Genomic DNA, 13,843 nt, shown 5'->3' with positions numbered 1-13,843 from the left:
AGAAAATTTTGAGTGTGTTCTTCTGTGGGTTGGTGCATAAGGTGTGTGCAAAGTGACTTTAGTAGAAGACACCAAGTACAATTATCTAATCTAAATGTCAATGTAGTATGTTAGATTAAGTAGTGACCTATGTAGGAATAAGTGGTAACCTGCTACTAACTTTCTTCATAGTTAAGTAATTTTGGAAATTTTGAGTTGTGTTATTCTTGAGTAGGGAGGTACATGATGTGTTCGTAAAGTGACTTTATTAGAGGAAATTGGGAAAAGTTCTCTAATCTGTGCTAATGTAGTTAATCACAGTAAGTTGTGACCTATGTATGAATAAGTGGTGACCTGTTACCACGTTTCTGCATAATTAAGTAATTTTAGAAATTTTTGTTATGTTGTTCTTGTGAGAGGTGGTGCATGAGGAGTGTGCAAAGTGACTTAAGTGGAGAACACCAAGATACAATTATCTAATATGAATGTCAATGTAGTAAGTCAGACTAAGTGGTGACATGTGTAGGAATAAGTGGTGACCTACTACCAAGTTTCTGCACAATTAAGTAATTATAGATTTTTTTAGCTTTCTGCACACCAACAACAACACAACTAAAAATTTCTAAAATTACTCAACTGTTCAAAAACTTGGTAGCAGGTCACCACATACTCCTACCTAGGTCACCACTTAATGTGTTTGCCTCTAATTACATTGATACTGAGATTACAAAATTTGACCTTGGTGTCCTTCACTGAAGTCACTTTACACACACCTCGTGCACCAACCCACCCAAGAACAACAATAAACTTAGATTTTCGAAAATTTGATCACTGTGCAGAAACTTGGTCGCATGTCACCACATATTCCTATACAGGTCACCACTTACTCTGACTAACTTCATTCACATTGAGATTAAAGAACTTGACCTTAATGTCCTCCAATGAGGTCACTTTAAACACTTCTCATGCACCACCAAACCCAACAAGATAAAACTAAATTTCTAAAAATTACATAACTGTGCAGAAAAATGGTAAAAGGTCACCTTTTATTCCTACACAGGTCACTACTAAGAACCGATGTAATATATTATTTTTACCCTATTTTGAAGCTCGCGCCGCTCATTCGCGCACAATCTCACTCTGTCACATCATTGCCACGTTTGCAACGTCGAATGTGTGTTACTGTCAGAGGGTGTCAATATATCAAGACTCGAGGTACAATTTTTTAAAATGACAAATGCAATTCAAGATTAAGAAGAAATTGGATATTAGAAGTTAAATTAATTTCCAACATGACGATATTCATGAAAAAAATAAAAGGTTGCTAACACGATTTAAAAGATGGAATACACACTAATAATAATCAAAGAGAATATAACCAAAGCTTTTGATCAACAGATGGATCAAATCGGATTAAATGAGACAAATAATACCTGGAAGTTGGTAATGTTCTCCTTCAATTCCACATATTTTCCTAGGGCACCAGTGAAGACTTCAGCAACATGGAAAGGTTGGCTTAAGAATCGCTGAATCTTGCGGGCACGGGTAACAATCAATTTATCATCTTCACTAAGCTTATCCATTCCCCAAAATAACAATGATATCTTGAAGATTCTTGTAGTTTTGAAGAACCTTCTGGACACCACGAGCAGTTTCATAGTGATCCGTATCCAAAATAAGTGGTGAAAGCATACGAGATGTAGAATCCAAGGGGTCAACAACAGGATAGATACCAAGCTCAAAGATCTATTCAATATCATGAAAATCAAACTATTTAGTTGATGATAACAAAAACAACAATGCATAAACTACAACAACCGAAAATATGCTCTTGAAGACCTCCAAGATCAGTAGACAAGGTTGTTTGCACTACAAGAAAACAAGGAATTAGCTGCCAAATATTTGCGTGGGCCAATTGTGGACGCAATTCTTGTCGGCCAAAGGGACGCAAAACCCATGCATAATTGATTTTGGCGACCATGCGATGCAAAACGAACACATCTACGGATTTAGTTAAAAAAAACATTATTGTGCGTCGGCCGCGACCAACGCAAAGTTTAATTGATGCGTCGGATGCCGACGATAACTTAAAAAAACAATTTGCGTCGGCTAAGACCCACACATGTTTATATTTTAGTTTTTTAAAACTTATTTATTTTAAATTTATTTAATGTACAACATTATAAGAAATATTTTAATATTTAATTATTTATTGTATTTATTTTAAATTTATTTTTTTAATATTATAATAAATTTTTTAATTTTAAATTTTTTAATATAAGTTAGTTAAATTAAATTAATTAAGTGTTTGATTTTAAAATATTTCAAGAAATTATCTTAAAAGTTTAGGAAGAATTAAAAAAAATAAAGAAAAATAATAATTGAGTTAAAAAATACGTATTTAAATTATTTAAATATTATATAAATTATTTTATTATTTTAAATATTATTTATTTTAAATTTATTTGATTTATATATTGTCATAAATATTTTTTTTAAAGTTTTTTTATATAAATTAGTTAAATTAAATTTATTTAATTGATGTAGTGTTTAATTTTTGAAATTATTTAAAGAAGTTATCTTAAAAAGTTTATAAAGATTTAAAAACATGTAGAAAAATAATAATTGAGTAAGAAATAGTAAAAAAAAAAAAGTATTTAAATTTTGTAAATATTATATAAAATATACATAAATTTAAGAATATAAATTTAAGATGAAGTAATTAATTAATTTAAAATGTAATGGATGTATTTAAAAATAGAGAGTCAATTTTATCTAAAAATGTTTTATTTGCCTTAAGAAAAAAAAAGTTAGATAAAACTTTTGATTAGTAACTTAAATAAATTTAAATGTTATATTTGTGCAATGGATGAATGAACTAGGGATTTTACTTTGATTTTCATTATAATTTTAAAGATGTTACTTCTCATAAATGAAGCATAAGATCATTTTAAAGAATTAGCAAAAATGTATACGATACAAGCATATTAAGACTAAGTCGTGAGTAAGTAACTTATTCTTAATTGTTAGATTGCTACAATATCCAAAGTGTCCCAAAGTTGACCACATGCTCTATAAATGCCATTTTTATAGTTACTGAGTATGATCTAAAAAAGAAATTGATGTTTTCCAAGTGAAGCACATAATAATGTAGTAAATTTTAAGTGATGAGATGACACATATGCAATATTCCTTATAAGTGTGTTAATACAGTTTCCCAATGCACTAAATAATAGGTCTTTGACATAGTAATTTTAGTAGACTTAGTTCTTAATAAATGTAACATAAATAAGTAAATTTCGACTTGGTCCGATATATAATGAACTTAAAATCATGGAATAGAGTTCATGATTAGATTTTGGATTATAAGTTCATAACCCTAGTCCATTGTCATTTTGGGTGGAACATATGTACTTGTTTTTTTTATTGCAGTTAATAAGGTAAAAGTTGAACTAAGAAGTGCATTGTAAAGGCTGAAAGAGAGTATCATGAGCAATTTGACAAATATGACACATTGATATTCATGATAATATATAGAATTAACTTAAAATCATGGAATAGAGTTGATTATTAGATTTTGGATTATAAGTTCATAATCCTAGTCCATTGCAATTTTGGGTGGAACATTTGTACTTGTGTTTTTTATTACACTTAAAAAGGTAAGAGTTGAAGTAAGAAGTGAATTATAAAGACTAAAAAAAGGGTATCATGAGCAATTTCAATAATAGGATTCATTGATATTCGTGGTAGTAGATATTAATAAATTGATTATTTGTACATAATAATAGATAGAAAGAACACTTGTAAGGATAAATGGTTTTCCAAACCAAAGTTTAATTAAATTATGTATTTATTTTTATTGTATGAATTAAATTCATTTGTTGTTGTATAAATTAAATTAATTTTGTTTGTATAAATTAAACTATTTTTTTTGTATAAAATAAATTAATTTAGTTTTTGTATAAATTAAATTTATTTATTGTTTTATAAATTAAATTAAGTTTTTTTTACAAATTAAATTAATTTTATGTTGTATAAATTAGTTTTCTTTTGTATAAATTAAACAATTTTTGTTGTTGTAGAAATTAAATTAAATATTTTTGTATAAATTAAATTAGTTTTTTTATTGTATAAATTAAATTATTATTTTTTTTATAAATTAAAAAAAAAATTATTGTATAAATTAAATTAATTTTTTTGTTTATATAAATTAAAGTTATATGCATTTTTTAAATTGAATTACATTTTTTAAAGTTTTAATTTAATTTTTAATTTTTAAATTTTGATTTCAATTTTAAATTTAATTAAAATAAAAAATTTTAACGTATGCGTCGGTCATGCGTCGTATGTGACCTATTTATAAAATTTTCGCTTCCCCGCTGTCCCAACATTCCCAGTAGTTTCCCCAATTTCAAAACCTAATTTCTCCTTCACTTTGCTCTGCCTCTGCGAGCCTCCTCCGTGTCTCCGCGAGTGTCCTCCGCGTCGCGGTTTAGCTGCAACTCTTGCTCCATTATTGCTGCCAGAGGTAAATTTTTAAAGGTTCAGAATTTTTTGATTCATTTTATTTGGATTATTGGGCTGCAATGTGTTGGTTGCGGCTATTGCTGGTATGTGAATGTAATAACATTCATTTAATTTAGATGAGTTGAAACTGCGATGATTAAAAATTACATGTCTTGGGTTTGACTTTGCATTTTTTTAGGATAAAGATGAATGTCAGTTATGTATGATTTTGGACTTTAAATGTAAGATTTTGGAGTGCAAGAGAAATTAATTGAAGGTGCAACTTGTAAATTATTCTGTGGCCACAAACTGCTTGAACATTGTTAAAAATGTAGAAGTATTGAAAGAGAGAGATATTGTGAATGAACCAACCTAACTGCACTTTTCTCTCTTTGTTCTTGTGAATGAATGTTTGATGTTATGTGATATGTCCACTGATTATGTTGAATTAATATTATATTTACAATACTTAGAAGTTTTATTCTTTTCCCATTAATTATGTTTTAATAATTAATTATATTTAGAAGTTTTTCATTTTTGTATTGTATTTTAAAAAAATATTAATGATGTAAAGAATAAAGTTTTTCATTTTTTCATTCGTTATTTAAAAAAAAAATGGATGAATAAAATAAATATAATGGGAAAATTTATAGGCAAGATTGGGGGAACTTTATGAAGAAATTTTATTTAGAGACGTGGGGTGTTTAAATGAAATAGGGAATACAGAAAGTAAAAAATAAAGACAGCAGCAGATTGGGCCAAAAAATTTGAAATAGTTAGGTGGGGTGTGTAAATGAAATAGGGGATGCATAAATATCATCATTATGATGCCATGCCCGAGGAGGACAAACTAAAATGGTGGACTGACTTTCAAATAATTTTAATTTTTAATTACAATTTCATATAGATCAACAAAAATGGGAAAACTGAAACAAACCATTTTCTTGTTTTTATCAGACTAGAATCACTTGGGCATCTCAGGATGAATGCCAAATTAAAAAGGTCTACGAGTCTAAAGTCAGAAAAAGACTTTGTGACATGTTGACCAAAGCTAGAACAAAGGGTGTCTGACCTATTTTGATAGGAGAGCAAGCATGGGCTGAACTTCTAAACTATTGGGTTTCACAACAATTCAAAGATAAATCAACTCCAAATAAAGCCAATAGGGGTTCAGCTCGTGGTGGAGCACTGCACTCCATAGGTCAAAAATCACATTCAGATATTGTCGTGACCTTGGTAAGTACTTGTCACTGCCTTACATGAAAATCATTTTACATTTGCAACCTATACTGCTTTTAATTGTACAACATTATTAGGAACGTCAATATGGTCGTCCTCCAGAACCTGATGAACTATTTATGGCCACCCACACAAACAAGAAGGTGAATGGGTTGATACCCGTGCTCATGAGACTTCTGTAAGTTATTCTTTTAACTTTTTTTTATATTTATATTTTAATTTCCTAACATTTTCATTTCCTAATGATCTATGTAGGAAAACTATCATAAGCTCTTGAAGACCCTTCAAGAAAATAGTTCTCAAGACTCTAACACTGATGTCCACCAACTTGATCCTCCAACTAAGCTTCAAACTTGGAAGGAAGCTGCTGGAGGAAAGAGTAGAGATCGGGTGTATGGTACGACAGACTTGGCTGCTAACTTACGCCAAGGAGTCTCTTCCCCCACTCAAGCCTATGCTTCCGACACTTCACAATCTGAGCATGCAATTGAAAATCAAATGCTTCGTGCTGAACTTAGTATGTGGAGTCAGGAGTATGCACACTTGGAGGATAAGATGAAGGTTATAAAAGAAAAACTTATCTCAATGGAACGTGACAAAAATGCTTCCAATGGCATAACTCAATTCGATCATGAGTATGATCTAGAGCAAGATGATTAACATGTTCCTTAAAGTGAATCTTATACTGTAAGATTTGATGGAAAAAACGCACGCGGAAACAACACACATAATCACGAATCAACTGCAGAGAAATAAACGACACAAGATTTAACGTGGTTCGGTCGCCAACTGCAACCTACATCCACCCGAGCAACTATTAGGTTTACATTATATCTTGTTGCACACCAATTACAAGTACAATGATCTCTTTAAATAGAGATAAATAGAGATAATAAAAGGACATAATAATTAAGCCCACTCACTAAACATGTGTCTAGTCAGCCCAACCCAATTGGTCCTGGCTTCATACCCAACAAATTTAACTATTTGACATTTTTATTATATACTAAGTATTTTAATTATTTCATTTATTTATTTATATTGTTTGTATTTTTTACAAGTTTTCATAGATCACATCACTATGTAATTTATTTTAGTGTTTTTAGTTAAATTTGTAAAGTACAAATTTAATTTTAATATTTTTTTTAAAGTATTCATATCCATTTTGAATATTTCAATGGATCAAAGACTTTGTTTAACTATTTGTATTATTTTTGTACTCTGGATGTGTTTGTGGATGTGTTGTGAATGATAGTAATTTGTCTGAATGTGATTTGGTTGATATTTATTGTTTATAGGGTAAACTAGTTAGAAAACAAAATAAATTGTTTTTTTTAATCCCTTTATGCGTCAAACTTTGTCCCACGCCAGATTTTTTTTAATATTATTTAAATTCTGCGTCAGCTAGGCTCACGCAACATCTGATATTATTATTTTCTTTGTCATTTCATCGATCAAATCGACGCATAGACGATATTTTAATTTTGCATCGGTTTGACCCACGCATAAGCCGCTGCAATTGCGTCGCTTGGACGCCCACGTAGCTGATGCAATTTGTGTATGTTTTGCGTGGGCTTGGCCCACGTAACGTGCACTGGGCCACGCTAATTTCGATTTGCTTCCAAGCTTTTTTTGTGGGACTGCTGGCCAACGAAAATCCGACAGTTATGCATCCGTTTTTGGTCTGTTGCGTCCGCTTTTGGCCCACATAATATTTCATTTTTTTTTTTTTTTGTAATGTTGGTAACTGACAGCAGATGGGATACGACCAAGCAAAGCATACACCTCTGAGTTAGCCTAAATGATACATCATAATGTTAAACGAAACAGTTATAACACAAGATACATCGCCTGACAATAAAAGATATATTCGACAAGCAGGGCAAAAGACATACTTGGGTAAAACGAAAAATGTTGTCTACAAAAAGAAGCACACTTGCCCTTCTGCATCATGGAAGTGTTCTACCACAGTAAGCCCAGTAAGACCAACACGAGCACGAGCACCAGGGGGTTCAGTCATTTGATGTACATAAGAGCACATTTGCTTTCACTCTAATATAATGATGTAACCACAAATGACAAGTTAGTAAGATACTCAGATAAAAGTATTATGGAGGCAGCTGAAAGTGTCATGAGCAGAATTCCATTCACCTGCTTTTCACCAAGCTTGATGACACCACTCTCAATCATTTCTCTATACAAGTCATTGCCCTCACGGGCTCATTCTCCAACACTAGCAAACAAAGAGAAACCACCTAATGGAATCAATCAACATTCAGTATAGAAAAGAAAAAAGAGAATGTTAACAAGAATAAATTAATAGCACATACCATGAGCTTTTGCAACATTGTAAATAAATTCCATGATAAGCACAATTTTTCCTACGCCAGAACCACCAAACAACCCAATCTTTCCTCCTTTTTGAAATGGTGCAAGAAAGTCAACAACCTTGAACAAAAATTCATCAAAAAATCAGTACCCAGTCATATAACACAGGGAGACAGGTAACCCTAACAACGAAGGAGAAGAGATAATATGAAAGACAATAAAAAGGAAAAAGATGAGAATACCTTGATTCCAGTAACAAGAATCTGCTGCTCAGTTTCTTGCTCAATAAAAGAAGGAGCTTCTCTATGAATAGGCAAATAATGCTTGGTTGTTGAGGAAATTCAAAATGTTTACTATTAGTAAAAACATTTCATGGGAATAAAATATCAAGTGAGCTTAATTGGCGTGTGCATTGTAAGTCCACACAGTTCACCCAAAAACTGTGAAGTCTACAAAGAGGAGATTGGACCAATTGAACAAATCGAAGGTGCAATAATCATAGATTGATTTATGTGTAAAGCAGTATCTTGGATTACATTATTTATACATTATCGTGTTAAATAACAGTAAAATTTCAAATCAATCTAAGAAAAAATAATCTACCGAAACAATTCGTTAATTCCAAAAAAAGTCCGGTGACTGTGAGTCTACAAAGAAGAGACTGGACCAATTGAACTAAATCGAAGGTGCAATGATCATAGATTGATATAGATTGATTTATGTATAATAAGAAAAGCAATATCTTTGATCACATGATTTATACATTATCTTGCTAAATAATGCCAAAGTAAAACTTCAAATCAATCTAAGAAAACAATAATCTACCCAACAATTCGTTCATTTCAAAAGTAGTTATTGTTTTCAGATCCAAGACATAAACCTACTAACTCAATGAAAAATAGATCTTTCTACATAATGATGGAAAATGAGAATGAACAAGAATTTATTTTTACATAATAGAAGCGATTAAAAAAACATCAGGTTATAATATCGCTAACGGTATGAACTATAATCCTGTCGTTGAAGTGATAGTGCCCGTAATTTTCATAACATATATAATAATTGTCAATAATAATTATAAAAATTGAAATAAAATAATATTTGTAAATAATAATTAAAATAAAAAAAATATTTAAATAATAATTAAAATTTTAAAAATAAAGTATATTGAATTACCTACTGACTGAAGTTGGTGGTAGGTAACTACTCTTTGCGTTACCCACAGATACCCCTGTTAGAAGGTAAATTACCTACACCCGTATTACATACGGATTTTTTTTCTGTGGATAATCCATAGGTAATGCTGATTAACCTACGAATTTTGGCTGTTACCTACGAAATTCTTTCGTAGATAAATTTAATTTTTCTTGTAGTGATTTACCTCACATATCCTCAGACATCCTCAGACAAATCCACTTCTTCCCCTCTCCACAAATAAACTCCTTAATCCAAACAGAACATTAAAGTTTGGCCTTGGGTGAGTGATCTTGAATGGATAACAATGATAAACATGAAACTCATATCAATAAAAGTATTCCGACTTCATTGTTGGCTAGTCACATAAACATGATTTTAAGTATTGAGAAGTTAAGAAAGACTAAAATCTAACTTGGTAACAAGTATATACCTAACATGGTAGTAAATATTTTGTGTCACCTTAATATCGAGAATATAAGTTAGTTAACATGTTGTAGGTTCAAAATATGTTGAGTATTATCTTTTAATAAAACTTGATTACCATAATTTTTAATGTCTCGTCTCATACTTAGTCCTAATATGACAATATGACTAAATTTGAGTTCATTTACATTTATTTACATGACTTTTTATTATAAAAAAATAATTAAATAAATAAAAATTATTTCAGGATAATTTAACTTTTATACAAAACTATACTCGTCCCTAAACCAACAACCTTCCAAACGTATAGAAATAAACCCAAACGTATAGAAATAAACCCAACACACAAACCCAACCCTAAAACCCAACCCTAAAACATATCCATGCACACCTTAATTTAAACACATTTATATACATGATAATAATATAATAATTTTATATTTTAATTTCGTTAACTTTCCTTTTATTTATGAATGTGTTTAATGTAATTATCATATTTATTTAGTGCATAAACAAACTTTATAGCAAGTAGTAGTAGAAACGTGCCGATTTCTGGATATTATTCAGGTTTATTAAATTAGGTGTTTATTGATTATATTTTTTTTTAAAGAATTTTAAATTTATATATAGTTGTATAGTATGTTACAGTTAGTGGTTATTATTTAAATGTATAGTTTTATCCTATTATCCTAGTAATATGATAATTCGTTATAATTATACGTGTCGTTACCTGCAAAAGTAAAAAAAAAAAAAATTATAGTAATTTTTTTGTTAAATTTTTGACAGTTAGTAGTAAGAGATTAAACATATATAATAACTGATGTCATCAATTTCAAAATCAAGGAAAAATAATAGATATAAGAATGAAAACATCTTTTTCTTCTTTTTTAAGTGTATTTACATTTAATCCGACCAAATATTTAATTTAACTAACTATTATTTACTCTTTTTTTCGTGTACAGAACATTTTTAATGGAAGTTACTATTTATAACTCAATCATCTAAGTAAGTTTACATGTTCTATAACTTTCAATTAATTTTTATAAATTTTTAGTTTTTTAATTCTTAACTAGTTTATAATTACCTATTAGCTTATAAACTATAAATAAACTAGTTTCTTTACCCTTTTTCATTCTCTTTTGATGAAGCCTAGGTTTCTAAAGAGTATATTAATTTTCTCACTGCACACCCACCACGTAATGACTTCACCTTGTATGACTAAATAATTATAACTTTTTTATGGACTTAAATTCCAATATAATTGTAATCATTATAGTTTTCATAAAAAAAAATACTTTTGAAATAAATCACACATATAAGCAGTCATTTTTTTTTTTTTGCAAATACAATTCATAGCCTGCGAATGTTGGTTGCCTTCATTGAATGAAGAGATTAAGTCAAAATTGAATATGTGTGTGTGAAGGAATTGAATTAATATATATCTCAATTATTGCAGTTGATTTTTCCGTAATAGTAGAACATAATTTACATCAAATAATAGCTCTACTAAGGAGGTCCAAAATTTGATTTATTCAACAGGACGCCCTGAAACGTATATATAGCAGTACAGAGACCAAAGTCTAATAAAAACTAATTATACTATATATGACAAATTTATTATTAAACGTTGGTCAAGTCTTACACAAACTATTGGAAATGTTGGAGACTAATATTCCTTTATACTAGTATGACATGACACAGGATATAACAAAAGTAAAACAACATTAGTTAACCGTAACAGTCAAAAATATGTATCTCATAAAGTTCTTCATGATATATATATATATATATATATATATATATATATATATATTATGAAAAAAAAAGTATTAGAAGTACTCTAACCCTTTTTAAAAAAATACTCACATATTACTAACCTCTCCCATAACTTAAAATCTAACAATGTCAACCATAACAAAATAGACTCTTTAATGAAGTGATTTACTAAATTATATAAATATTGTAATACATTTTTTTTTAGGTTTGGAGCAAAATAATTTAAATGAAATGAAAATGAAGTTTTTTTAAAAAAAATATTATAAATAGAAAATAAAATGTTTATAGTTTTTTTTATAGATATTCTTCTATTTTGATTTTGAAGATATTTGTTTAGGTTATCGTTTAGATTACGAAACGATTTAGGTTTGAGATTACTCTATTAGAATGAAACTTGTTTGTATCTTCAATCGTATTCATTATTTCTTTGGTTACTCCACAGAATTATATATATTTATGCATACTCCTTAAATATGTCAACTAATTTTTGGCCTTTAAGTATTTGTTGTTGGCAATATAAGATTGTGTTGATTTGACTGATCCACATCAATTCATGCCATTCTCAAGATATAAAATATGAAAAAGCAATAGCACATTCATGCCGCTCGTATTAAACAACTAATTAACAACTGCTTGTTAAATTTAATGGCTTTTCTTATATATGAGAGAGCATGCATACCTGTTTTCTTGTATATATTATACTAATATTCTCTTTATTTTAATAATCATTTGGTAAAGATTGGAATTCAAAGTCAGTTCATTTCATAGAAGAGAAATTAAAATAGGTGACGTGCTGGTAGGTATTAATTAGTAAAATTCATTATATGACTCTTTGGGTACTTCCAGTGTTTGATTTATGGACTAGTGATTAGAGTGTCCATTAAATTATCTCCACCGTGAAATAAAATCAGTGATTGAGCTTTATTGAAACAAACACATTGTTTCATTAAACACAAATTCAATCCTATATCCTTTTCGGAACAATCTCAATTTCCATTAGTTTTGTACAGTATTAGCACTATTTTAACTTGCAGTGCCAGCCTACAACCAAGACATGAAAAACAAGTACAAGAATGTTGATTTCGACACTACTTTCGTCTTCCCTTATGAGTTCTCTTAGACGATCCAGGTTTGTGGCATGTTCAAAGAGTCCTCCTAGACTAACATCTTCACAGTATATGCTATTTGTTAGAACTAAATAGCTTACATCAGTCAAAGTTTTATTATAATATTTTGATTATTATTATATTTTTTTTATGATTATCAATAATAATATAATTAATAAAATAAAAATTAATATTATTATATTATTAAATATTATTAATATTATTAAATAATATTAATATTATTAAATATTATTAATATTATTAAATAATATTAATATTATTAAATATTATTAATATTATAAATAGTTTTAATATTATTAATTTTATAATATTAATAATATGTATACTTATTAATTATGATTATTATTATTTATAAATATTAATTATGATTTTATAATTATTCATATTATAATAATATTTTTAATATTATGTATAGTTTATAGGTAATAGAGATCTGCGGGTAAAATTTTGTAAGTATTAAGATCCGTTGGTAATAATTGGTAGGTAATGTTGAATTTACCTACAGATTCAGAATCTGTGGGTAATATCTGTAGGTAATGTTGAATTTACCTACGGATTAAGATTCGTAGATAATATTGATTTTTTTTTTTGTAGTGTGGGACTATCAATAAATATATAGTCTCACACACGAATTGACAGGTTTCGGTATGAGGGGTTGTGTTAAAGATCTTACATCGACTAGATATAAAAATATTTCATAGTATATAAGTAATTACAAATCTCACTTTATAAGCCGATTTTGTAAAGTTGAGTTAGACTTAAAATCCACTTTCTGATATTACCTTAATTCATCTTATCTACTCTTCAAAATTTTGTTAAAATAATATATTTTAATTTCTTATCATCATATTTTAATTTATGTAATTTATATTATTAGTAAACTCAAGCTGTCTTATTCCAAAAATTAATTTTAATATTCAACACCTTAATCATAAACTAAGTTAGACTATGTATATGTTGTTTTTCAATCAAATGACCTAATAAACTTATAACTTTTATCCACAATATTAAATTAAATTTATTCAGTATATTTTTTTAATCCTTTTCATTTATTTTCATTTAAGTTGAAACAAAAATTAACTTGAAAGTGGACACAAGGAACAAAATTAAGAAAACTAAAATAGATCAATTTTTATTAAATTTAACACTTAATTATCATTGGTTAATTTGGAAAGTTCAGAAAGTGAACCACTGCACAAAGAATCAACCTAAAATAATACATGCAGCTTAAGTTAATGGAAAAACATTATTATCAAGCATTTATGTCA

The 13,843-nt window shown here is 28.6% G+C and overlaps 1 long non-coding RNA gene and 1 pseudogene across 1 annotated transcript; one reads left to right on the top strand and one right to left on the bottom strand.

Annotated features, from left to right (window-relative positions):
* Positions 1 to 485: 485 nt before the first annotated feature.
* On the bottom strand, positions 486 to 11,558 carry LOC137828996 (ATP synthase subunit beta, mitochondrial-like; annotated as a pseudogene).
* Positions 4,378 to 5,897, top strand: LOC137828409 (uncharacterized). The gene is made up of 3 exons (XR_011083874.1): positions 4,378 to 4,507; positions 5,443 to 5,721; positions 5,802 to 5,897. It is a non-coding gene; the product is annotated as an uncharacterized lncRNA (long non-coding RNA).
* Positions 11,559 to 13,843: the final 2,285 nt, after the last annotated feature.

Source organism: Phaseolus vulgaris, chromosome 7 (assembly GCF_000499845.2).
Source record: "Phaseolus vulgaris cultivar G19833 chromosome 7, P. vulgaris v2.0, whole genome shotgun sequence".
Lineage (NCBI taxonomy): Eukaryota > Viridiplantae > Streptophyta > Magnoliopsida > Fabales > Fabaceae > Phaseolus > Phaseolus vulgaris.
The sequence above is the reverse complement of the archived record's forward strand: the minus strand, read 5'-3'. Positions and strand labels throughout refer to the sequence as shown.